The sequence below is a fragment of the Hemicordylus capensis genome, chromosome 1, assembly GCF_027244095.1.
Source record: "Hemicordylus capensis ecotype Gifberg chromosome 1, rHemCap1.1.pri, whole genome shotgun sequence".
Taxonomy (NCBI): domain Eukaryota; kingdom Metazoa; phylum Chordata; class Lepidosauria; order Squamata; family Cordylidae; genus Hemicordylus; species Hemicordylus capensis.
This window is the reverse complement of record NC_069657.1, coordinates 392,199,074-392,222,924: the sequence shown is the minus strand read 5'-3', so window position 1 is coordinate 392,222,924 and position 23,851 is coordinate 392,199,074. Positions and strand designations below refer to the sequence as shown.

The 23,851-nt window shown below is 43.0% G+C and overlaps 1 pseudogene; it reads left to right on the top strand.

Annotated features, from left to right (window-relative positions):
* The first annotated feature begins 74 nt into the window (after positions 1 to 74).
* On the top strand, positions 75 to 475 carry LOC128339354 (transmembrane protein 60-like; annotated as a pseudogene).
* The last annotated feature ends 23,376 nt before the right edge of the window (positions 476 to 23,851 follow it).

Sequence of the window (23,851 nt, the reverse complement as noted above, 5' to 3'; positions counted from 1 at the left end):
CATAAATAATAATAAATAATATTTTAGGGACCATCTTTTCTACTGTCAAAACCTACGTCCTAAAAGCTGTTTAAATGAGAATGTCCTTGGCCCAGAGAGTGCTTCTCACATGGCTCTTCACATTACTGTTCCTGATCATGTTGGTGTTGAAGCTGGATGACAAGGCACCATGGAACTGGTTTCTAATATTTATCCCATTTTGGATATTTGATACTGTTCTTCTAGTTATGATCATTGTGAAAATGGCTGGCCATTGTAAGTCTGGCTATGACCCTCACAATGGGCCCAAAACCTCAAGAAGAAAGCCTTGTACCTTGCAGCAGTGTTGCTTAAGCTGGCCTTTTGCCTTATCCTCTGTGCTAAATTGGAAGAGTTTGCTGTAATGAAGCTAGCTTTTGTCTTTCTTTCCCTTTGGGTATTGCTCATTGGAGAGATGATAGAACTTTGATTCAACATCTATGTACAAAGAGTTTAACTTGTCCATAAACTGGGTTTAGCGTTTCCATTCAGTATCACATTCCTGAGCAATTCTAATTTCAACTCTGAGCAACTTTATAAGCTCACAGCACCTAAAGGAACCATGAAAGCAGTTTATAAGTTGAAATTCTTTATTGAAATGCAGTGTACTTTCCCCTTAAATATTTGGAATACAGCTGTCTGGTTTTCATGTAAATACTGTAAATAAAAAATCCCTCATTGTTTTCTAAGTACAGTGGTCCCTCTACTTACGAAATTAATCCGTTCCGAATGCACATTTGTAAGTCGAAAAGTTCGTAAGTCGAAAAGCGGTTTCCCATAGGAATGCATTGGGAACAGATTAATGCGTTCCGGAGCCTAGAAAAAAGACCCAGACCCCCAGTAAGGCTTGCAAACTGCAAAGGAACATTTCTTTTCAAGAATAAACAGGCAGTAAACAGGCAGGCAAGTCAAGGAAACCGCATGTAAAATTCGTAAGTCGAGGAAACCTCATCTAAAAATTTGTAAGTCGAAAAAACCGCATCTAAAACCGGATCTAAAACTGCCGTTTGTAACTCGAAAAATACTTATGTCGAGTAGTTCGTAAGTCGAGGGACCACTGTATGTGTTCTCTGTATTTATACATTTACATGTGTGGAAGTGTCATTCTATACAATACAATGCACAGGGAGAATAAGACTTGCAATTGCACAACAGCAAATTAAAAGCAGCGGATCTATTTCTGAAGTTGTCTAGGCAGCATAGCCAGCTTCTGCAGTCCCAGCAGCTATTTTATTCTAGATGGTGATATGGTGGGACAGAAGTCTGCTTTGGTACACAGATTTGTCTCAAAGGAATTGTACTCAGACATAGTGTCACATTGCTTCTGATTTATATACAGATTCTGAGAGAGAAGAATAGCCCATAGAAAAAAGGTTGCTTATCTGTATTTATTTATTTCTCAAATTTGTAGACCACCCCAGATTTCCATCTCGGGGGAGTTTACAGCAACTTAAAACAAATTAAAATGAAAACCTTACAACAATTTGAAATCAGTCAAATTAAAAATCTGGAGTGAAAACATGAGAATTTAGGAACTTTTAAAAAGGTATCAGAGATGGAGAGGCTCTTTCTTTCAGCAGGGGGTGCATTCCAGAGTCTTGGGGGAGCAATAGAGAAGGCCCATCCCTGCATAGCCATCAGACGAGTCGGTGGCAACTGCAGATGAACCTCTCCTGAAGGTGAGATTGAAGATGAACCTCAGTGGGTTGTGGGGCTCATGGCGAAGATGACATTCTCTTAAATACCTAGGGCCTAAGCTGTTTAGGGCTTTATGGGTTAAAACCAGCACCTTGTATTTTGCCCAGAAACTTATTGGTATCTATTGAAGTTCTTTTAGTATATGAATAATATGGTCTCTTCAAGATGACCCAGAGACCAGCCTGGATGCCAACTAAAGTTTCTGGACCAACTGCAGTTTCTGGACTTACATACAAAGGCAGCCCCACATAGAGCACATTGCAGTAGTTAAGTCTGGAGGTTACAAGCGTATGTACCACTGCTCTGAGGTTGTTTATCTCAAAAAAATGAACGCAGCTGGCATATCAGCTGAAGCTGAAAGAAAGCACATCTGGCCACTGCCTCAACCTGAGACACGAAGGAAAGGTTAGGATCCAGAAGCACTCTCAGATTCCATACCTATTCCTTCTGGGGAAGTGTGACTCCCATCCAGAACTGGCAGGTCAAAATAGTCTCCAGAGTTCCAGCCCCACACAATAAGTACCTCTGTTACTTCTATTCACCACCACTACCAGAATAGCCATCCCATCTCCAGACAGACCCAGACACATTATAAAACATAATTATAAAACTCACTCAAGACTTAAAACAACAGAACCTCTCTACTCAGCAGCCCCAGCTTTTAAAACAGCCATAACATTGTAGCATAAAATATAAAATACACACTCACTGCTACCACACAACCAGAACACACACACATTCCTGGGCCAGGGGGATTATCCCACACTCTCATTGTCCCACGAAGTGGCTCTCTCAAAGGGGCTACTCCCCTTCTGGTGTCGCCCCTTCGGTGCCCACCACCACAACTCCCCACAAACCAATAGTAGCAGCAGCAGCCACAAACCCACAGATAAGATCACCACCAAAGTGGGCAGCAGGTAGGCAGCAGCAGACAGCAACACAGGCTCTCACTATTGGCCATCTGGGAAGCAGATGGTCTTCCTCTCCTGCAGGCCTTTTGGCAAGCTGAGGCCACAGGCAGCATCCCTATATAGGCTCAGAGGTGTGGCTAGTCTGGGCAAGTGGTATTCAGGACTAATGACTTGCCCTGTACCCCAGTCCTGCACAAACTTCCTACAAAGCAGCAGCAGCCACCACAGTCCCACCACGGATCAGATCACCCCCAAAGCGGGCAGCAGGCGGCAGCAGCAGCAGCCAGACTGCAATGCAGGCTATCACCCTGGGCTGTCTGGGGAGCAGATGGTCTCTTCCTCTTCAGGGGCACTTTCCAGATTACCCGCTAGAGTTGTAAAATGCTTTGGCTTGGCAGGATCAAATTTAAAATGATCCTCAGAATCTACAACAGAAAATATAGCTACAATGGACATACAAAGTTAAAGCATTACATTGCAGCGATAAAATCCGAAACAAGGCATCTGAAATGTGAACAGCACCCTGTTGAGAGAGCGGACTGAGAGAAATTTTTCTCCTTCTCTCACAACATTAGCACCAGGGGTCATCCCATGAAACTGAAGGCTGAGAAATTTAGGACCAACATAAGGATGTACTTTTTCACACAGTGCTTTGGAATTATCTGCCATGGGAAGTGGTGATGGCCGCTAGCTTGGATGGCCTTGAAAGGGGCTTAGACAAATTTATGGTGGATAGGTCTGTCAATGGCTACTTGTCTGATGGCTATAGTCAGGACCCAACCCAGATTCTGCTTTCACAAAAATGTCTCTGCCTTGTGGTTTCCAGATGGTTTCCAAATCTTTTAGATAAGACTATTACAACTCCTCTTGATTTAGAGCTACCTCGAGCTGCGTAATGTTATAATAATAATAATAATAATAATTAATATAATTTGATTTCTATACCGCCCTTCCAAAAATGGCTCAGGGCAGTTTACAAAGAGAAATAACAAACAAATAAGATGGCTCCCTGTCCCCAAAGGGCTCACATTCTAAAAAGAAACATAGTTCTCCAAACTAGTTCTCCAAACTATCTATCTTTGATATCCTGGCCTGTGTGTATTTTTGCAATTTTTCTGTAAAAATTACCACTGGCCTTTCCTTTTATTTTGCTTGATTGCCTCTTCTCCTTTTGATTGTGTTGTCAAGGCTTTGATACGGAAACAAAAAACTGAATTAACCCAATTGAGTCTATTACAGAAAAACCATATAAGGAGTTGAGAGTCAGCATCCATGAAATAGGTGTTTGGGAGGATTTGTGGAGGGCAATCTCATTTTGAAAATATGCAGCCTTATATTTAGATACAAAGCACATGAGCATTCTTTCAGCAAGTGAAGCAATGCTGCTGCTTTAATGCAGAATGAAAGCTCCAGTTCACAGTAATTGGAGTAAATAATCTGCTTTCAATGACTGCCATAATTTTCACTGTGAAGTAAAAAACAAAACCTTCAGAGAAAAGTCCTCCATAAGTGAGGAACCCTCTATCTAGGCTCAAAAGAGCCATCAGGTCCAGGAAGAAGAATACTTGATCTTGGCATGCAAAGGTTTTTGAGGCTAGCAGTGTCTCTGCCAGTACAACAGGGAGGAGCTACAGAAGCAGAGTCAAGACTCTAACCAACTATTTCCTGCAACAGCCCCCTCTAGGCCTAAGTCTATAACAATTTTCAAGCAATTAGTTGGTTTTGTCACAGAGCTTTCATAAAACTGGAGGTAACAAATAGAAATTGTACTTATTGTTCAAAACCACCCTTGCTGCACATACACCCAGAAAAACAGCAAAGCAACAAAATAGTAAGATGAAATATCACCCTAAACAATTTATTTAAGAAATGAACGCTCCCCTCCTATTATTTATTTATTTATTTATTTCTCTGAGAAGCGTGGCCGCCATCCTCCTTCCTCAGTAGAAGGCCTGGCAGGAGGAAAGCAGCAAGGGCGATGGCGGAGAGGAGAAAGCCACAAGGCTACCCAGCCCTAGTGAGGCTCTGCCTGGGGCAGGTCCCTCCTTAGGGCGGAGCAACTGGTGTGATTGCCCCGGGCACCACGTTTGGAGGTGGTGGTGCCTTGACGGCGGCGCAAGCAGCCTGCCTCACTGCTCACTCAGCTCCAGCCTCCTGCCATCCGCGTCATCTGGGAGGGCAGCGAGCGGTAGCTGAGGCAGCAAGCGGTGAGCAGCTTGCTCTGCTCGCCCGCCTCGGCTTCTAGCAACATGGCTGCCAGAATGGCCGCCGCCATGTGTGTGTATGGGGGCAGCGGTGGCCTGCGAGAGGCGAAGGGCCTGTTCTGTGCAGCAAGGCTGCCCGCATGCCTGCCTCGGCTCAGGGGGGGAGTGGTGGTGGTGGCCAGCAAGTGGCAAGGCTGCATGCGTGCCCGCCTCGACTCTGTGGGGGGAGCAGCGGCCAGTGAGTGGCGAGCAGCCTGCTCTGCTCAGCGAGGCTGCCCGCACACTTGCCTTGGCTTCTGGCGTGGGAGCCGAAGGGCTGCTGGTTGCCACCGCCATGAAAGAGAGCTTCCACCCAGGCATGCCAGTTGCTCTCTTCCCCCTTCCAGACTCACCACAGGATTTCCTTTCACTCCCCCATTAAGAAAAATAGGTTTTTTTAACAACAACAACAACAACAACAACACATGTCACACACACTCCACGAGTCCATTGACCCAAATGGAGCAGGAGGAGGGGCAGATAAATGTATTTCAAGGAGAATATGGACACTGCCTGGAAAATACATTTTAGGAGATGGAAAAGATGAATGGCCACCAGCTTACAACGAAGCATTAAACAACCCTTTACTCTCACTTTGAAACCGTTACACTATTCCATCACAGTTTGCAACGCATTAACCATTGCAGATCTCGTAGTCTGGAAAATGCCCAGGAGCACTTTTTATTAGCGATGACCAATACGTCAGCTATGCCAGTTTCTGGAGGTAAATGACCTTAAAACAGTGGTGGCTATGTTGGTAACCTCCAAACTTGACTACTGTAATGCACTCTACACAGGGCTGCCTTTGCACATAGTCGGAAAACTACAGTTTGTACAGAATGTGGCAGCCAGACTTGAAGGGACTGTATAACACCAATTTAAAAAGATTGCACTGGCTGCTGCTATGTTTCCGAGTGAAATGAATGTGATAAATAAATAAATCCCAAGTGCTTGTTATTACCTATAAAGCCCTCAATGGCTGTGCCTATTCATAGAGCAGGAGATTCTTTGGGGACCTCTGAACCATGAACTTTTGAACTCTAGGAGTTGGGTGCCTGGGCTGTTTTCTTAAGTGTGCTGTCAGGAAGACCTTTTATTAGTTAAATAAACATTTAAAAGCCATATTGTTTGTCCTTTCTCGTGTCCTCTGCCAGGAAACTGCTGTATTTCGCAAGGGAACCAGAGGACTCCAGAGGGTGGTGTGTTTACCCCAATGTAGCGCCTGAGCATACATGAATTCCAAACTGAAGACTTAGGACTATATTTTAAGAATTGAACAGGTCCTTGGAGTTATCTTGCAAGGATCTCAAATTGGTGACACTAGAAATGGGCAGGTTTCTCTTTGCTCTAACAGAAAGAGATAGAGATCTTAAATCAATCTTTGGGATATTGGCCAAGTATCTCGCTTTTGGTTAGATATTTCAAATGGATCTTGTGAGAACAATTGGGCAAGGCTCCAGCTTTTTTCTTTAGCTATAAGCTTGCAAATTGATCATGAAAACACAAACTTGGTGCACTACTGACATCTAGTGGCATGACAGAAACACACAGAGAAATTAATCAAGATGAAATTCAAGAAAGATGAATGTCCTGCATTTAGATAAGAAAATCAAATGCCAGTGTTTAGTGAAATGCTGACTGGGTAAGTATCCCCGAGAGGCCACATGATTCCTGTTCTTAAGCAGTTGCACTGGCTGCTGATATGCACAAGTATAAAGTTTGGGAAATCTGGCTTGGTAGCAATATTTGTGGAAAAGATATAGGTGTCATAGGGAGCCTGCTGGCAGCCATGGGACAAGGTCCCACTGGCAGCACTCTTTTTCATTGATTACTACACGCCGAAGCCATGGAGGCTTGGACTTGGTCATCTATTTTCTGGCTGACTTTCTCTTTGCCAGTCCTGGCTCTTCCATGCAATGTACATCTTATGCGGACCTTTCAGAATGTAGCACATGTGTTGGGCATCCCACTAGTGGTTGAAAAGAAAAAAGGTCCTTCCACGACTTTATCCTTTTGGGGTATTGAGATCGATACAGTGGTACAGCATTGCTGGTTACCAGCTGATAAGATTGGGGATTTGCGGCTTCGGCTCACCAGTCTTTTGGGAGCCAAAAAGTTACAAGTCGCCTTTGGAAACTTGAACTTTGCTTATAGAGTGATTGTGCCTGGCGGAACTTTTCTTTGGAGGTTTTGCGATGCCACTAAGGGGCTTAGAGGAGCCCATCACCGTAGCTGAGTAACCAAGGAGATCAGGTAGGATGCCCGCATGTGGATTGAATTTTTAAGTGTCTTTAATGACATCTCTCGGTGATGTTGCAGATTTTTGTTGGAGAGTGGTTTAAAAGTTTATTCAGACGCATCTGGGGCACAGGGCTTTGGTTTATGCTTTCGTGGCCGCTGGTGCGCCACCAATTGGCCTAAGTCCTGGGTCTCCCGGGCATTACGTGGCAATTTAACATTTCTGGTGTTTCCCCCTATAGTTATGGCAGCGCATATCTGGTTCGGGGAATCTGCCAATCACTTTTGGTATGATAACATGGCTACCATGCAGGTGATTAACTCCAGGACTTCGTGGAGTCCTCGTGGAGTCCTCAGTTATGAGCCTTGTTCAGAATGTCAGCCTGCAATGTTTGTGGCACAATACTTTGCTGCACATGTCCCCAGATTAGATAACAGCATTGCAGACATGCTGTCTCGGATGCAGGAGGAGCAATTTTGGGCACTTGCTCCGGCGGCCAAGGAGCTTCCCAAGTTATTTCTGCCAGTCTGTGTATCCTTGGAGATGTGAAGTAAAACAGACCATTCATTTCTCTTTGGCCCCTAGCACCAGGGCTTGATACACAGTGGCCTTACGTGAGTTTGGCCAGTTTAGGCAGCCTGTTGGACTCTGAGATATTTGGCCCCTTCCATTGGAACACATCTTACGTTTTTGTGTTTAGTTACATGACCGTAGTATGTCGCCTGGCTCCATTGGAGATATTATTATTATTATTATTATTATTATTTCTTGTTTACACAGTCAGACAGGTGTTATTGACTGGTTTGTTTTATCCAGACATCGAGTCCTTCCCAAGGACCTGGGATGGCTGAATTTTATTGTCAATTGTTATAGATATCGTCGCAGAATATAGGCTGTTCCCAGTAAAACTGCTTTTTGTAATTGGCTGATGGTGATTTCTGTGGCCCCTATGGTGTTGAGGTGCTCTTCAAGGTCTTTTGAAACTGCACCCAGGACGCCAATTACCACTGGGATTATTTTGGTCTTTTTCTGCCACAGCCTTTCAATTTCAATTTGGAGATCTTTGTATTTTGTGATTTTTTCTATTTCTTTTTCTTCTATTCTGCTATCCCCTGGTATTGCTATGTCAATTATTTTCACTTGTTTTTCTTTCTTCTCGACTACAGTTATATCTGGTGTATTGTGTGGCAGATGTTTGTCTGTTTGTAGTCGGAAGTCCCATAATATTTTTACATCTTCATTTTCTTCAACTTTTTCAATTTTATGGTCCCACCAACGTTTGGCTACAGGTAGCTTGTATTTTTTGCAGATGTTCCAGTGTATCATCCCTGCTACCTTGTCATGCCTTTGTCTGTAGTCAGTCTGTGTGATCTTTTTACAACAGCTGATTAAGTGGTCCACGGTTTCATCTGCTTCTTTACAAAGGCGGCACATGCTGTTTGTTGTGGATTTTTCAACTTTTGCTCTTACTGCATTTGTTCTTAGTGCCTGTTCTTGTGCAGGCAGTATTAAACCCTCTCTTTCTTTCTTCAAGTTGCCATTCTTAAGCCATTGCCAGGTCTTGGTAATGTCTGATTTTCCACTTATATTGTGCAAATATTGAACATGCAGTGGCTTATTTTTCCATTTTTCTGCTCGGTTCTTTCTTGTAGGCCTGCTTTGTTTCATTGGTGTTGAATAGTTTCGCATTATTGACCATTTGAAGTCATCTTCTTCACTGTCCTTGATATATTCTTCAAGGCCTCTTTTCTCCTCCTCTACTGTTTGATGGACTTGCAGCATTCCTCTTCCACCTGAGCTGCGAGGGAGGTAGAGCCTATCGACATCACTGCGGGGGTGCAGAGCATGATTGATGGTCATGATTTTCCTGGTTATTATTATTATTATTTATTATTTCTTGTTTACACAGTCAGACAGGTGTTATTGACTGGTTTGTTTTATCCAGACATCGAGTCCGCGTATGCGGCGCGCGCGTGGGGCAGCATCAGAGACGAGCGCGCATGCCGCGCAGGGCGCATGCGCACTGCTAGCGCTCGTCTCTTTTGCACCTTAAGGAACAACGAAGGGGGCCGGGGCGGCAGGGAGGAACTCTGCCGCCCCAAGAAGATTTTTCAAAGGACCAGCGCCGGAGGGGGAAGAGCGGTGGGGGGTGGTAAGTACTATCACCCCCCCCGCTTAAAGTTACAGTCCCCCACCCATCTGAACCTCCGTACCGCCGGACTGGTCCGGAGGTCATTCCAATGGCACCGGACCAAAACCATGCACACCCCTACTTATTCTTCTATATGTTTAACAATTTTGTCCTTAAGTATGATTTCCATCAATTTTCCTGGCACAGAAGTTAAGCTTCCCAACTAGGAGTTTCCTGGATCCCCCTTGGATCCTTTTTTGAAAACTGGGGTTACATTAGCTTATTTCCAATCCTCTGGTACAGAGCCTGATTGTAGGGACAAGTTACATATTTTTGCTAGGAGATCAGCAATTTCACATTTGATTTCCTTCGGAACTCTTGGGTGGATGGCATCTGGCCCTGGTGATTTATTAATTTTTAGTTTTTAAAGACATAACTTCAAATTGGCCAAATTGTTCAACCTCCAAGCCTGAAAAGCTCAGTTATGGAGTGGGGATAGAGTTAGTATCTTCTGACATGAAGTCAAATGCAAACTCCTTATTCAGCTTCTCTGCAATCTCCTTTTTCTCCTTTCACACCCTCATCATCTTAGGGTCCAACCGCCTCCTTGGCAGGTTTTCTACTTCTGATATATTTAAAGAAGTTTTTGTTATTCCCCTTGACACTTCTAGCTATATGCGCCTCAAACTCTCTTTTTGCATCCCTTATTGTCTCCTTGCATTTCTTTTGCCAGAGTTTATGTTCCTTTTTGTTCTCTTCATTTGGGCAGGACTTCCATTTTCTGAAGGATGTCTTCTTCCCTTTTAGAGCTTCCTGGACCCTTCTTGTTAGCCATTCTGGCTTCCTCCTGAAATTGGTAGTCCCTTTCCTCCTTCTTGGTATATACTCCAACCAAGCTTCTATTATTGTGGTTTTAAATAAGTTCCATGTTTTCTTGAGTACCTTGACCCTACTGACTTTCCCTTTCAGCTTCCTTTTTACCAATGCCTTCATTTTTGAGAAGTTTCCTCTTGTGAAGTCCACCACATCTGTGTTGGATTACCTTGGCAGTGCTCCACTTGTATATAAGCTAATTTGGATTTTACATAAGCTAAATTGAGAAGTAAGCATCTTCTAGCTTGATTCTCACTATTCAATTCCTTAATATGCTGCTACACGTAATATGTTTGCTATACTCAGAGTTGCAGATAGGTAATAGGACCTAATGCCATTATGCCCCACCACCCCAATAAGCATCATCTCCACAGACACCAGTTAGCATGTTTAGACATTATGAAAGTACCTGCAGAACAAAGAAAATGTATGTAGCAAGCAAGTTCTCAGAGGAGGAATAGGATTCTCATGGGTTTACAGAGAAGACAAAGGCACCATTGATCATGCCCAGAGACACTTTTCTGAACCAAGTGTAGAAAATCCCTTCCTCTGCAACCTTACTTATTTTGCCATCTAAGACACTTGCTTTTGTGGCAGGTCTTCTCTGACTTTAGCAACTGCTTGGAGGACAGAAATTCAACTAGTGATGCATTTCCCACCATCTCAGCTCTTCAGATAGAAAAGGCTTGTCAATTTCTATCTGCAAGGCGCTTTCCAGATTAGCCCCTGCAATGGCCTCACGGCGTATCTCTGAAGTGTGGCTCCAAACTTCCTGTGTTGTGACGCCGCAGTCCCTACGCTGACAGCAGGGTGCCATTCATATTTCCAATGCCTTGTTTCGAATTTAATCACTGCGATATAGTGCAGAACATATATCCAGTGTAAAAAAGTTGCTGTTTTTTCAGGTTGTTAGTTTTCGTGGAACTGCTCCCCCTGCTGGGCGCTTGGCTATTTATGTTTTGAATGTGATTTGCCTGAACAGAAGCATTTTGCCATTGTTGAGTGGCTAATTTGGAAAGCGCCCAAGTAACAATACTGCCAAACCAACATTGGAGTAAAGCAGGTGACACATTGGATGTAAAAAAAATTCACTAAACTGCCATCACAAATGCATCTCAGTATCATGCTCGGTTGAACTTTTGGATAACACACGAGAGAGTCTAGCAATACAGAGAAACTTGCTTTTCCAAAGACACTCAAGTGGCAGCACAATCTCCAACACAGAGTTAGAATAAACCCTGCGGGGTATGCCCTAAGTTTTTCTTCAAACTGCTAAAGAAGCCAAATCAGCCCCTGTGAGCACTACCCAAACTATTTCTAATTGAAAAAGAAAAATATAACAGAGAAGGGAAACTAAGAATGAACAGAGAACTTAAGAGAAAGAGACAAAGAGGGAGAAGGGAAGGAACGATAGGAAAATAAGAGAAGGTAGGAAAAAGAAGGTACTTTGCAAAAAAAAAAAAAAAAGATGGAATTATTTCCTTTCCCAAACTATACTTGAAGACTGAGACACTTCTCCCCCATCTATTTCTACAACTCTCCTCTTTATTTAAATCCCATTATTCTCAAATGCACAAATACAGTTTCTGCTGCACATCCCCCCCCCGCCGCTGTACTCCTGCCCCTCCCCCCACTCGTCGCTGGCTGTCCTATTTGAAAAAAGAGAGAGTTAGAATTCAGAATGGGGAGATAAATATTGCAATTGTTGGAACGTTTCCACTTAATTCATCTCTGAACTGCTGGTCTCCACAAGAGCCTCTTACACCTGTTTGCTGTTGCCCATGACTTTGGAGGATATTCCAATCTTCCTGTGCTGTGCCTGGGGATTTTGGAGTGGTGTTGCTCTTTCTGCTCAGGATCGGGTGGGGGCAATTCGTGGGGGTGCAAGGGAGGGAAGTGTGCATACTGGCCTGCTTGATGTCTACAACTTGAGGAGCAGTGGGGGGCTCACTCATTCGCTGCCAGCCTGCCCCAGCAGCCTCACCGTCATTGCTGCTGTTGCTAAGGTTGCTGGAGGCTTCCTTATTGGAGGCAGCAGCAGCAGCAAAAAGGAAATGGCAGGAACAGAGACTTGTGCTCCAAAGTCCATCTGTAATGGCACATCTGGCTACACTTGTGACTCACCATGCATGTAGTCTGTTATTCGGCTTACCTGCTTTTGTGTTTGTTTGCTCTGTATGCCCTTTCAGTTCTTGCTGTGTGCTTGTGGCATTTATAGTTGGATTGTATTACATTTATCTGAGGTGGCCTGGGAATCGTGTGTGTAGCATTGATTAGTGCAGAGGAGTTGTAACCATAATGCAGTGTGCACCATAGATGAATGGAGCATTTTCAGTGGGCTTCATCCCTTCAACAATGAACTTGACCACAACTTTGTGTTACCAAGCTGCTACATATGTTGAGCCATTTCCAAAGGGGAAATATCATCAGAGAGACATCATTGCTGCTATAAAGACCTTCACATAACAATTTGTGAACAAGTAGATGAACATCTAAGAGTGGGTTCCCAGACTACTCAAAGACACTCTTGGAAACAAAATGCTTCAGAAATACTGTTTGGCAACATGGGGGTCATTTGTAAAGGATGTTGCACATCAAGGGAAAGAAATGAGTTAATTGTGAGAAATGAGGGGCTACTGATAATGATATCACACTCATATATGTACTATAAATCCATTTAAGGATTAATAAATTGAAGACAGTATCAGCAAAGGGGAACAAGGACTAAACAGAAAGACTTTCAAGGGTAGGGACCTTGCTCGAAGACACTGTTAATCTTTCCAAAGTTTCATGGTAGTAGGTCTATGCTTTTCTTACAGTGTTTTGCTTGTGTGCAAGCAGAAGGTATATCTATACCAGGCAAATGGCTCCCCTGAAGAAATCATTTTTAATATTTAATGGGTTAGGTAGAAGAACAGATACCATACAAAGCACCATTCATTATTTAATGTATCAAGTTTTGTTTTGTTTTTACAAAAACACAGAAAAAAATTATTAAAATGAACTGGTAAGATAGAGGAAGTTCGAAGGTTGAATTTTAAGGATGAGATTTGTATGACAATAAATGATCAAATAAATGATCCATATAACTTTCAGCGGAAGCTTGGGGGGGAGGGGGAAGCAAGCATGGTTGGCCCACTAATATTATTTGTAGAAGTTGGTGGCCTGGACATTTAGAAGAGGAAAGCTAATTCTTCTTACCTTCAGTACAGAAAAAACAACAGAAATGGCTCTCTCTCCGACTTATTACTGAACACCAGTCTTTTAATACTAGATTTGTTTGATGTAATCTTCCTGGAATCAATACCTATTCAACATTTCTGCATGTTGAGCCTCTGAAGCAAAGGCTTAAGCTCCAGATGAAATATCAGTAGTGTTCATTTACAGCTGATCTAACCGCATGGGGGAATACCTCTTAGCCTTCATCAGAAACAACTTAAAAAATTTATAGAGTCTGCTTTTGGCAGGCCATGAAATAATCTAGGTTTTAACTTTTAGGAAAGCATATAGATATGACATATTCAGACTTTATGTTGTACCTGCATTCAGATGTCTGTACACATGCACACTTTGGTGTGTGAATGAAAGTACCTTTGTTCATTCTAGAAGCGAATCTGGGTACACAGCCCTCAAATGCATTGTACAGCTAGGAAGCGTACTGCTGTGCTGTATCTGCTTTCAACATATGTGAATAACTATACCTGCGTATAGATCTATATCTGAGTACAGGGTACACAGACTGAGTGTGGAACATAATGTGTGATTAGTTGCCTTGACATCCTGGAGATATTCCAGTTACGTAGAAAACAGAGCATGCAAACAAAGGAGCAGTACCTTAAATATCAAAACACACAGCAGGAAGACTTGAGGGCCATCGAACTTCTGCAAAGACAAGATTTCCTTGACTTAAAGACAGTCTCATAGATAAGTGAGAACTAACTCCTCTTTTAAAACTGGCATTGTCATTATAGAAATGATTGTAAATGTTAGAAACTGCTTGCCATTTTATACAATCAAATTTCCTAGATGATGTAAGAGACAAAACAGGGTCATAGTGTTCCTCCTACATGCTGCATAGTCTGTCTTGCCACATTACCAGGTGGTGCTTCAAAGAAATGAATGGAAAATCAATGAGTTCCATCTGTAACCATCCCTCTAATAAGCCCAAGAATGAATACAGACTTCAGTGTCTATGAATTAACATCAGAAGCATGTGCTGAATAAGAACAGTTGTTCAGAAGCTTTAAACTAATTTATATTGAACACTTTAAACCAACATACACTTAACGTACAATATGTTTACAAATTTATAGATAACTTTATGCAGAATATATTTTATTTATTTATTTATTTATTTATTTAATTTAATATATTTTTATATTTTTAAAACTTGTGTCTCTGGGAGGTTTACAACAAGATAAAAAAACATTAAAACATTAGTTAAAAACAAAAAAACAAATTTAAAACACAACAATTTAAAATGTTTAAAACAATATTCTAAAACAACATTAAAAACAATCAAAACAGTATTGGTTAAAAGCCTGGGTGAACAGATGCGTCTTTAAAGACTTTTAAAAAGCTGTCAGAGATGGGGAGGCTCTTATTTCACTGGGGAGCGCATTCCAAAGCCTCGGGGCAGCAACGGAGAAAGCCCCCCCCTGAGTAGCCACCAGACAAGCCGGTGGCAAATGTAAACGGACCTCTCCTGATTATCTCAATGGGGGGGTGGGGATCATGATGAAGATGACGTTCTCCTAAATACCCAGGGCCCAAGCCATTTAGGGCTTTATAGGTTATTTATTTATTTATTTGAAACATTTGATATACCGCCCACTCCAAAGGCTCTGAATAACTAACACCTTGTATTTTGCCTGGAAACATATCGTCAGCCAGTGTAGCTCCTTCAATATGGGAATAATATGGCCTCTCCTAGATGACCCAGAGACCAGCCTGGCTGCTGCATTCTGGAACAACTGTAGTTTCCGGACTACATACAAGGGCAGCCCCACATAGAGCACATTACAGTAATCCAGTCTGGAGGTTACCAGTAGGGGTGTGCACGGAACCACAGAGCTGCGGTCCAGCACTGTGGGGTAGGTTCCTTTAAGGGCGGGGAGGGTTTACTTACCCCTCCCGCCGCTTTCCCCCCTCCAGAGCTCGTATTTATTGTAGTAATTGGGGCGGCAGGATACCTCCCTGCCGCCCCTTGTCCCTCTGCAATGCAGCCTCCAGGACGGGGTGGGCGCGCGCGCAGCTCTGCAAAAGGAAGATCCTGTTGCCGAGTGACTCACATTTTAAAAGGTAACTGCTGATGCCAATGGTAAACCCGAACGAGAAGCCGGCACAGCACTGAGCCGGCCTCTGGCGCCTCTCCGCCCGGCAGCTCCCCCATCCTGAGCCGCCGCCAGCAGCCACTGAGAGGAGCTCCGCCAGGGAGGACGCGCTGACGCACCCTGCCCAGCCTCACTTCCAGCTCCCAGGCAACTTCCCCCCACATACAGCGTGGCTGCCTTCCTTCTCCTCCTCCCATCGGACCACAATGGCCTCTGGACCGGTCCGGACCCATCCCTAGTTACCAGCAGATGTACCACTGTTTTGAGGTCATCTATCTCAAGAAATGGACGCAGCTGGTGTATCATCCGAAACTGATAGAAGGCACCTCTGGCCACTGCCTCAACCTGGGACACCAGGGAGAGACTTGGATCCAGAAGCACCTCCAGACTGCGTACCTGTTCCTTCTGGGGAAGGAAAATTCCTAAAATAACTGCAGTAATTTTTGTTTTGTATGACTTAATGCTGTAGCATTGAATGAAGAGAGTGTGTTGATCAAAGGTTGCCAAAAGGTAAGAAACAAAAATTCTTCAACATTGTGTCCTAAATATTTTACACAGAATTCTGTTCTTAAAAAGATACAGAAAATGCCTGATGAAAATGCAAAAACGCCACCAGACATGTTCCAAATACATTTTTTTCAGAGAAAGCATATAACCAACGCTACCCTTAGAACAGCTATAGCTTTCTATTTTTCCTGGAATTGAAGTTATGTAAAAATGTGTGGTGTTTGGCATATTAGCATTTGGGAAGGGGACACAGGTCACCACAGATATGTATATTTTAAAATCCAAACATTTTCCTATTCTGAAAACAAATTCCCATTCTTTAAACTGAACCTGTTGCAAATAAAAGAGCTTGGTGATTGTTTTTTTTAAGCTCTTAAGGTGAAACACTCCTCCAAATGGGTCACTGCACCCACTGGCTGTGGTTCTGGTCATGTCATGCTGACCAAAATATTCAGTCTGTTAGATTCAAAATGCAAGTTATTTAAATTTTTTAAAGCCAGCCCTACATTCATTGTACCGCTTAACAGAACTAAGTTTTGATTTTAACTGTTTCAGATGTAGCATTACTTTTTAAAAAAGCATAGCTGGAAAAGTGGCTACTGAGTAATGCTATATGCTGTAATGTTTAGATCAGTATTTTTACTATCCAGTTTGTTTTTTGCACCAGACACTGAACATAATGGAGGTGCTTTAAGAAAAAAGGCTAAACTTTAAGCACAAATTCTATTTGCCTTTGTAGGGCAGATGGTAACATCCCAGGTGGATTGCACCCATTAGGCGACATCTGTCAATGAACCAGATGTCAGTGTCTCATGAAGCACAGGTGTAAATATGTCACACACACACACACACACACACACACACACACACACACACACACAGTTGCTAAGCACATGAGCTGCTACTTTTCAGCTAACTGCTTTTTCCAGCTGTCATGAAATCAGTGTGCATTTTGATGTCATGTGATCAGGAGATTATTTATTTATTTATTTATGTGATTTTTATACCACCTTTCCAAAATGGCTCAGGGGGGGTTACAATTAAAATAAACCATTAAAACGGTAAAGAGCTAAAACAAAAATTAAAAAACAATATAACAACAATTAAACAGTCGCAGTAATTAAAAACCTTGAAACTGGGTTAAAATATTAAAACCAGTTTAAAAACCCTGGAAAGCCAGGCCAAATAGATACGTTTTAAGGGCTCTCCTGAAGGCTAATAGAGAATTCAAATTACGGATTTCCGCAGGGAGCGCATTCCACAGCCCTGGAGCAGCCATAGAGAAGGCCTGCCTCTGAGTCGCCACCAGACGAGCCAGTGGTAACTGGAGACAAACCTCCTCAGATGACTTTAATTATTACAAAGATTACAAAGATATACATTGCTGTGTTGCGAGTCACATCCCAAAGGAAAGGTCATAACTTCCTCCTTGGCTGCTACAGTGATCTCAGAACCCGAGAATCTCATTAAAGCTACAATGCCTTTGGTTTAACATCAGACAACTTCCTTCTTTACTTTGGCCTAGTACAGTCGTTGTCACCTTAAGTGGCGCAGCGGGGAAATGCTTGACTAACAAGCAGAAGGTTGCAGGTTCGAATTCCTGCTGGTACTGTATTGGGCAGCAGTGATATAGGAAGATGCTGAAAGGCATCATCTCATACTGCACTGGAGATGGCAATGGCAAACCCCTCCTGTATTCTATCAAAGACAACCACAGAGCTCTATGGTCGCCAGGAGTCGAAATCGACTTGACGGGACACTTTACTAGTACATTGCCAGAAGCATCGAAGCAGCATGGAGGCTGCTGTGATGTGGATGTACTTGAACATCCACACTACAGTATGCAAGACTACCTAAGCAGGACTGGCACAATGGCAGCTTCTTGCATGAGTGTCACAGGCTGTTGCAAGTAACTTTTGTACTGGGTTTTATTCTTACCCAGATCTGTTTGTGTGTCAGGAAATGGAAAAATGTAACAAGCGGAATTTTATTTATTTATTTATTTATTTATTATTTAATTAAAAACATTTTTATACCGCCCAAAACTTATGTCTCTGGGTGGTTTACAACAGAATAAAAACAAAGTAAAACATTCATTATGACAAAAATGGGGGGGGGCACACACGTTACAACCATTTAAAAAAATTAAAATAATATTTTAAAACAGCATTAAAATAACATTAATTAAAAGCCTGGGCGAAGAGATGTGTTTTAAAAGACTTTTTTAAAGTATTGAATTGAATTAACAAGTCCTGTAAACAAAAATTGTATTTTTTGTATTGTATTGAATTGAATTAACAAGTCCTGTAAACAAAAATTGTACACAGCCATGTGGGCGGTTCCACAAGCCAAAGTAGGCCAATACCTTAATTAGGGCCAATTAGAAAGACACAGAGTAACTATCAAATTCTCTGAAAAGCTCATCAGGCTGCTGTTTACTACTCAATGACTTTTTCATAAATCCTGCAGGGACTCTCATGTGTTTTGTCCTGCTAACTGGGCAAAGAGGCACCTTTTAAACATGATGATTCTCTTTACTGAGCAGGGGGAGAGTAACTGGCCCTATCCACCCCCAGCACAGTACTTCCAGTGACTGTTGCTGCTGGTATCTATCTTATGTTTCTTTCTCGATTGTGAGCCCTTTGGGGACAGGGAGCCATCTTATTTATTTATTATTTCTCGCTGTAAAACTGCTTGGGAAACTTTTGTTGAAAAGTGGTATATAATTTTTTGTTGTTAGTCAAATACTTAAGATTTTTTATATACAGTAGTTTAAGAATCTTATAACTGTTTATAGAGTAACACAGCCATAGCAAAAAATTTCTGCAAAGGTATACCATCAGCCAGCTTTGTGGTTTTTACAAATTGTTTTATAAAACAATCTCAAGGCATATATGTAACAAAAAAATTAAAGGTAAAAAATCTTCAAAGACTTTGCAGTAAAGAAATTATGTAAGTTACCCAAACAGGCATATTTTTGTATAATTTGAAAATGTTTTATTCTGATAGCAATATTCTTAGTTTTTCAGGGTCTGAGATGAGATTAGAGTGGATAGAAATGTTGGTACCAAGTACAGTGAATGCTTTCTCTTCCCAGGTGATGGAAAATTCTTCCATCATTTCCAATTTTTAGAGTAAGGGCTAGAAAAAGCTTTCCCCCTTTGCTGGGAACAACTCTACCCAGCTTTGGAATTTATTGTAGAAGAGAAGTCAGATATTCTGACACATGAAACAACCAATCTTGTAGAAGAAAACTAACATGCCTGCAAACTTTGCTCAGCAGAACAGGAAACTACCTGAACAAATGTGATCTCTGCCCAAAGTTCTGAAAAATGCAAGCAGGGTCATTTTTTGTTTTAAACCTTGGGTATCTCAAGCTATCCTTCAATTGAGAAGAATTGATATTCGTGGCTAGTACCAATACTGCCCTCTCTCAGTGGAAGAGGAGAGCCTTGCATGGAATGTGTACTGTGGTTATGGAAGAGAAAGGATCCAGGTGTCATGAGAAAAAACAAATTTTTTTTTCATTGTGTAGCCACAGTGTAAATCCCAACACATTTGTTTCTCAAAGGAAAAATAGGTTGCTTACCTGTAAACAAATTATCTGGGAATGATCCATTGACATTCATAAGCATGGGTTCTGCGCCTGCACAGGACCATCCGGGTTGAATGCGTTAGCAACTCATGGTGCTGAGAACCACTCCCTGCACATGTTGTGCACCCATTATTCTTGGTGGTTCAGCACCATTTTGCCTCAGATTCTGAACAGCCGCTCTTCAAAGTGACAGCAAAGGTAAGAGTTTGTGGTTGTATGTTTTGTTTTTACACTTGTACTCTGGATGAGGCTTTCACTTACTGCAGTGGGGTGGTTGGGAAAGTCTTATGAATGTCAATGGATCACTCCCAGATCATCTGTTACAGGTGTAATGTTGAGCTGTGCCCTAAGTTGTAGCAGAGAGTCCAACACACAAGAATCCGTATTTATGGAAGACAGTTTTATTACTACGAAGGAGAGGTGAGGAAGACAACACAGGCCAGCCACATAAGGCCTCCAGAGATGCTAAAGCCTGCCTCTCCCCAAAGGCAAGCTCCTTAAGTATCTTTCATGATCTACAGGTGTGCTAGAAGAGCACACCTCCCAACAATTCCATTTAAAGTAAAACATACATCACAACAGGTAAACAACCTGTTCATCTGGATTGTGATCCATTGACACTCATAAGCATGGGTGAATAACAAGCTTCCCCCTGGTTTGGGGGTGGGTACATTAAGCTATTGAAGTACCCTCTTTAAAACACTCCTCTAAAAATTTGCCTTTGCTGCAGAGCGAAGATCCTGTGCATAATGTTTTACAAAGATCTGTTCAGAAGACCATGTTGCAGCCAAATGTCTTTAAATTCGATGCTGGACATATGTGCTGTGGAGGTAGCGTAGGCCCTGGTTGAATGTGCATAAATGGTTTTTGGAGGCTCAGCCTTCTGATGTTTGTATGTTAGGTAAATAAGCTCAACCAACCAATGTGATAACTGCTGTCTCAAACATGATAAAGTTCATCCTTTTAATTTGCCCTTATAAGCAACAAATAGACACTTAGTTTTGAGAACGTCATGAGTTCTCTTCAGGTAGAACAACAGAGACCTACGCACATCCAGAGTATGTAGCAACTTTTCTAAAGGTGACATAGGGTCCCTTAAGTAAGTAGGAAGAATTATATCTTGGTTCAAATTAAAATCAGTTACTCGTTTTGGGCAGAAAGTTGGGTTCAATCTTAAAAGGATCTTGTCTGGAGAAAACTTCACATATGGTACATCAGTGCACAAGGCAGTGAGCTCACTGACCCTTCGGGCCATAGTTATTGCCACAAAGAAAGCAGCCTTAAGTGATTGAGGTCGTAATCATTGGTTCAAATGGCTTCTCAGTCAAAGCTGACAGTACCAGGGATGAACTCTACTGCTTGACTGGCTTACATACATATAAGTAGGTATAAATTGGTATAAACAGGTATATCAATTTAGTAATCTCTTGCAGTCAGGAAGAGAAAAGACCAATTTACCATCCAAACCAGCATGTTGAGAGAATATGGCTGCAAGGTGGACCTTAATTGATACATTGGCCAAGCCACTCACCTTTAAATTAGTCAAGGAAAGAAGCACCTGCTGGATTGAAGCTGTGTCTGGTGTAAAATTATTCAGCAAGGCATACTCTTGAAAGTGTCTCAATTTGTAGCTGTAATTCCGTCTAGTGGGGGAGAACATGCTAGGTGAGGGGAAGATGTGCTGGCTGTATTAAAGCCATCACATTCTCCGGTCCTTCTCCCATCCAAGGAGACCTCAGTAACTCTCCCAGCAGCTCATCCTTCCTGAAGGTGGTGGTATTAAATGCCAGGTCCATAAATGCAAAGACTACAGCCATCCAGGAGGCTATCCTAGATGAGCATATAGACCTGATGTGCATTACAGAGACCTGGTTGGATGGGGCGGGGGGTGGAGATGAAAATCTCTCCCAGCTGTGCCCACTAGTTTTCCAGGTGCAGCATCAGCCAAGGTGAGTTGGGTGGGGAGGTGTGGTTGTCCTGGTTCATCGGGAAACTATTTCCCTCACCAGATACATTGTCTGCCATTCTGACCAGTTTGGAAGCCTGCATGCAGTGATGGGATTGCAAGACAAAGTTGAGATTCTGTTGCTATACCACCCACCCTACTTTCTAACAATCTCCCTGCCTAAGCTGCTCCTGGATGTGGTGTTGAGGACCCCGCAGCTGTTAGGCCACCCTGTCTGGTACAGCATGGGACTTCATGTTCTCCATGATGACTATGGGCTTGTCTCAACTGATTTCAGGTCCCACACATGAGGCAGGCCATATGCTTGCCTTAGTCTTTGGGTCAATGGTGGACACTGGTCCTCCGTAGTTATTTCAGGAGGCTTTAATACCATTTTCATCGACAGATCACTGTCTGGTGAAGTTTGGACTGAGGGTGGACCCAATACACCTCTGCAGGGGTCCACCCTCGGAGGATGGTCCACCCTCAGAGGCTTATGGATCCTAATGGATTCCTGACAGCTCCGGGGGAGTTTCCTGCTGAGAGAGTGAATGATCCTGTTGCCTCCCTCTGGTATGAGGAGATGGGTCGGGTGATTGAAATGGTCATGCCAAGGCATCCTCTCCTGACCTGCTGAGCCCAAGCGACTCCCTGGTATACAGGTGAGTTGCAGACAATGAAGCAGGCTAGCTTGAGCGTCATTGGAGGAAAACTCAGAATGAATGTGACCGAACACAAGCTAGAGCCCATATTAGGGTCTGCTCTCTGGTGGTGATGGCGGCAAAGAAATCCTACTTTTACACCACCATTGTTTCTGCTGAATGTCATCCAGCAGAGCGTTTTTGAGTGGTTCAGAGCTTCCTATGTGAGGATCCCAAAGACCATCAAACAGAAGCCTTGGCAGCCCACTGTGACCAACTTGTATTACATTTTGCAGATAAAATCATTCATTCTGATTTGGATGCTAAGTTTTTTGTGGTACCAGAACTGGATGTTGCCAATGAACCGTCTGGTCTTGTTATATTGGATGGCTTTCAGACTGTGTTGCCTGAAGAGGTGGACAGGCTGCTTGGAGGGCTGAGGCCTACCACGTGCGTGCTCGACTCTTGCCCTTCATGGTTGGTGAAGGCTTCTAGGGAGGGACTGGGTCCATGGGTGGCAGGGGTAGAGAATGCCTTTCTAAAGCAAGGGGTGTACCCCCTCAGCTGAAGGAGACAGTAATTAGGTCTCTCCTAAAAAAGCCCTCATTGGACCCAGATGACCTGAATAAACTTTGACCAGTTTCTAACCTCCTCTTCTAGGGGAAGCTGTTGGAAAGCGTGGTGGTGTCTCAGCTCCAGACAGTCCTGGTTGAATCTGATTACTTAGATCCTTTGCAGTCTAGTTTCTGACCTGGATATGGGACAGAAACTGCCTTGGTTGCCATGGTGGATGACCTACACTGGGAGATAGACAGAGGGAATGTGACTCTGTTGATTTTTCTGGACCTCTCAGTGGCTTTTGATACCACCAACCATGGTATTTTATTTATTATTAAATTTATACCCCATCTTTCATTAAGAAAATCCCAAGGTGGCTCACAATAAAATTTAAAACACGATTATAAAAAGACACATTAAAATATTGATCTAAAAAGTATAAAAACAAGTATTGTATCCTTCTGGAACGTCTCTCCAGGTTGGGATTTGGGGGCACAGTTATATGGTGGCTCTGCTCCTACCTTGGTGCTGGAGGATGCCTGCTCCACCCCCTGGCCTATGGGTTGCCACAGGGATCTATGCTATTCCCTATGCTGTTTAACATCTACATGAAACCTCTGGGAGAAGTCATTCGTAGGTGTGGGCTGCAGTGCCATCAGTATGCTGATGACACTTAGCTCTACCTATCTTTTAAGTCAGCAGACACCAGGGAGGCAGTGGATGCTTTGAACTGGGGCTTGGAGACTGTTCTGGACTGGATGGAGACAAACAAGCTGAAACTTAATCCAGATAAGACGGAAGTGTTCTGGGTTGGTAAAACTGATCATCCGAGCAGTGAGGTAAATCTGGTTTTGGACAGGGTCACATTCCCTCTGAAAGACAAAGTCTGCAGCTTGGGGGTGTTTCTGGACCAGACGCTGTCCTTGGAGGCGCAGGTGGCGGTGGTGTGCAGAAGTGCCTTTTACCAGCTACAGATGGTGTGCCAGCTGCAACCCAACTTGGAGAAGACAGACCTGACCTCAGTCACTCATGCATTGGTAACAACCAGATTGGTCTACGGAAGATTCGGAAGCTTCAGCTGGTTCAGAATGCTGCTGCAAGAATGCTCATGGGTGCAAGTCGCTTCACAAGTATCACACCCATCCTGTGGCAGCTTCAT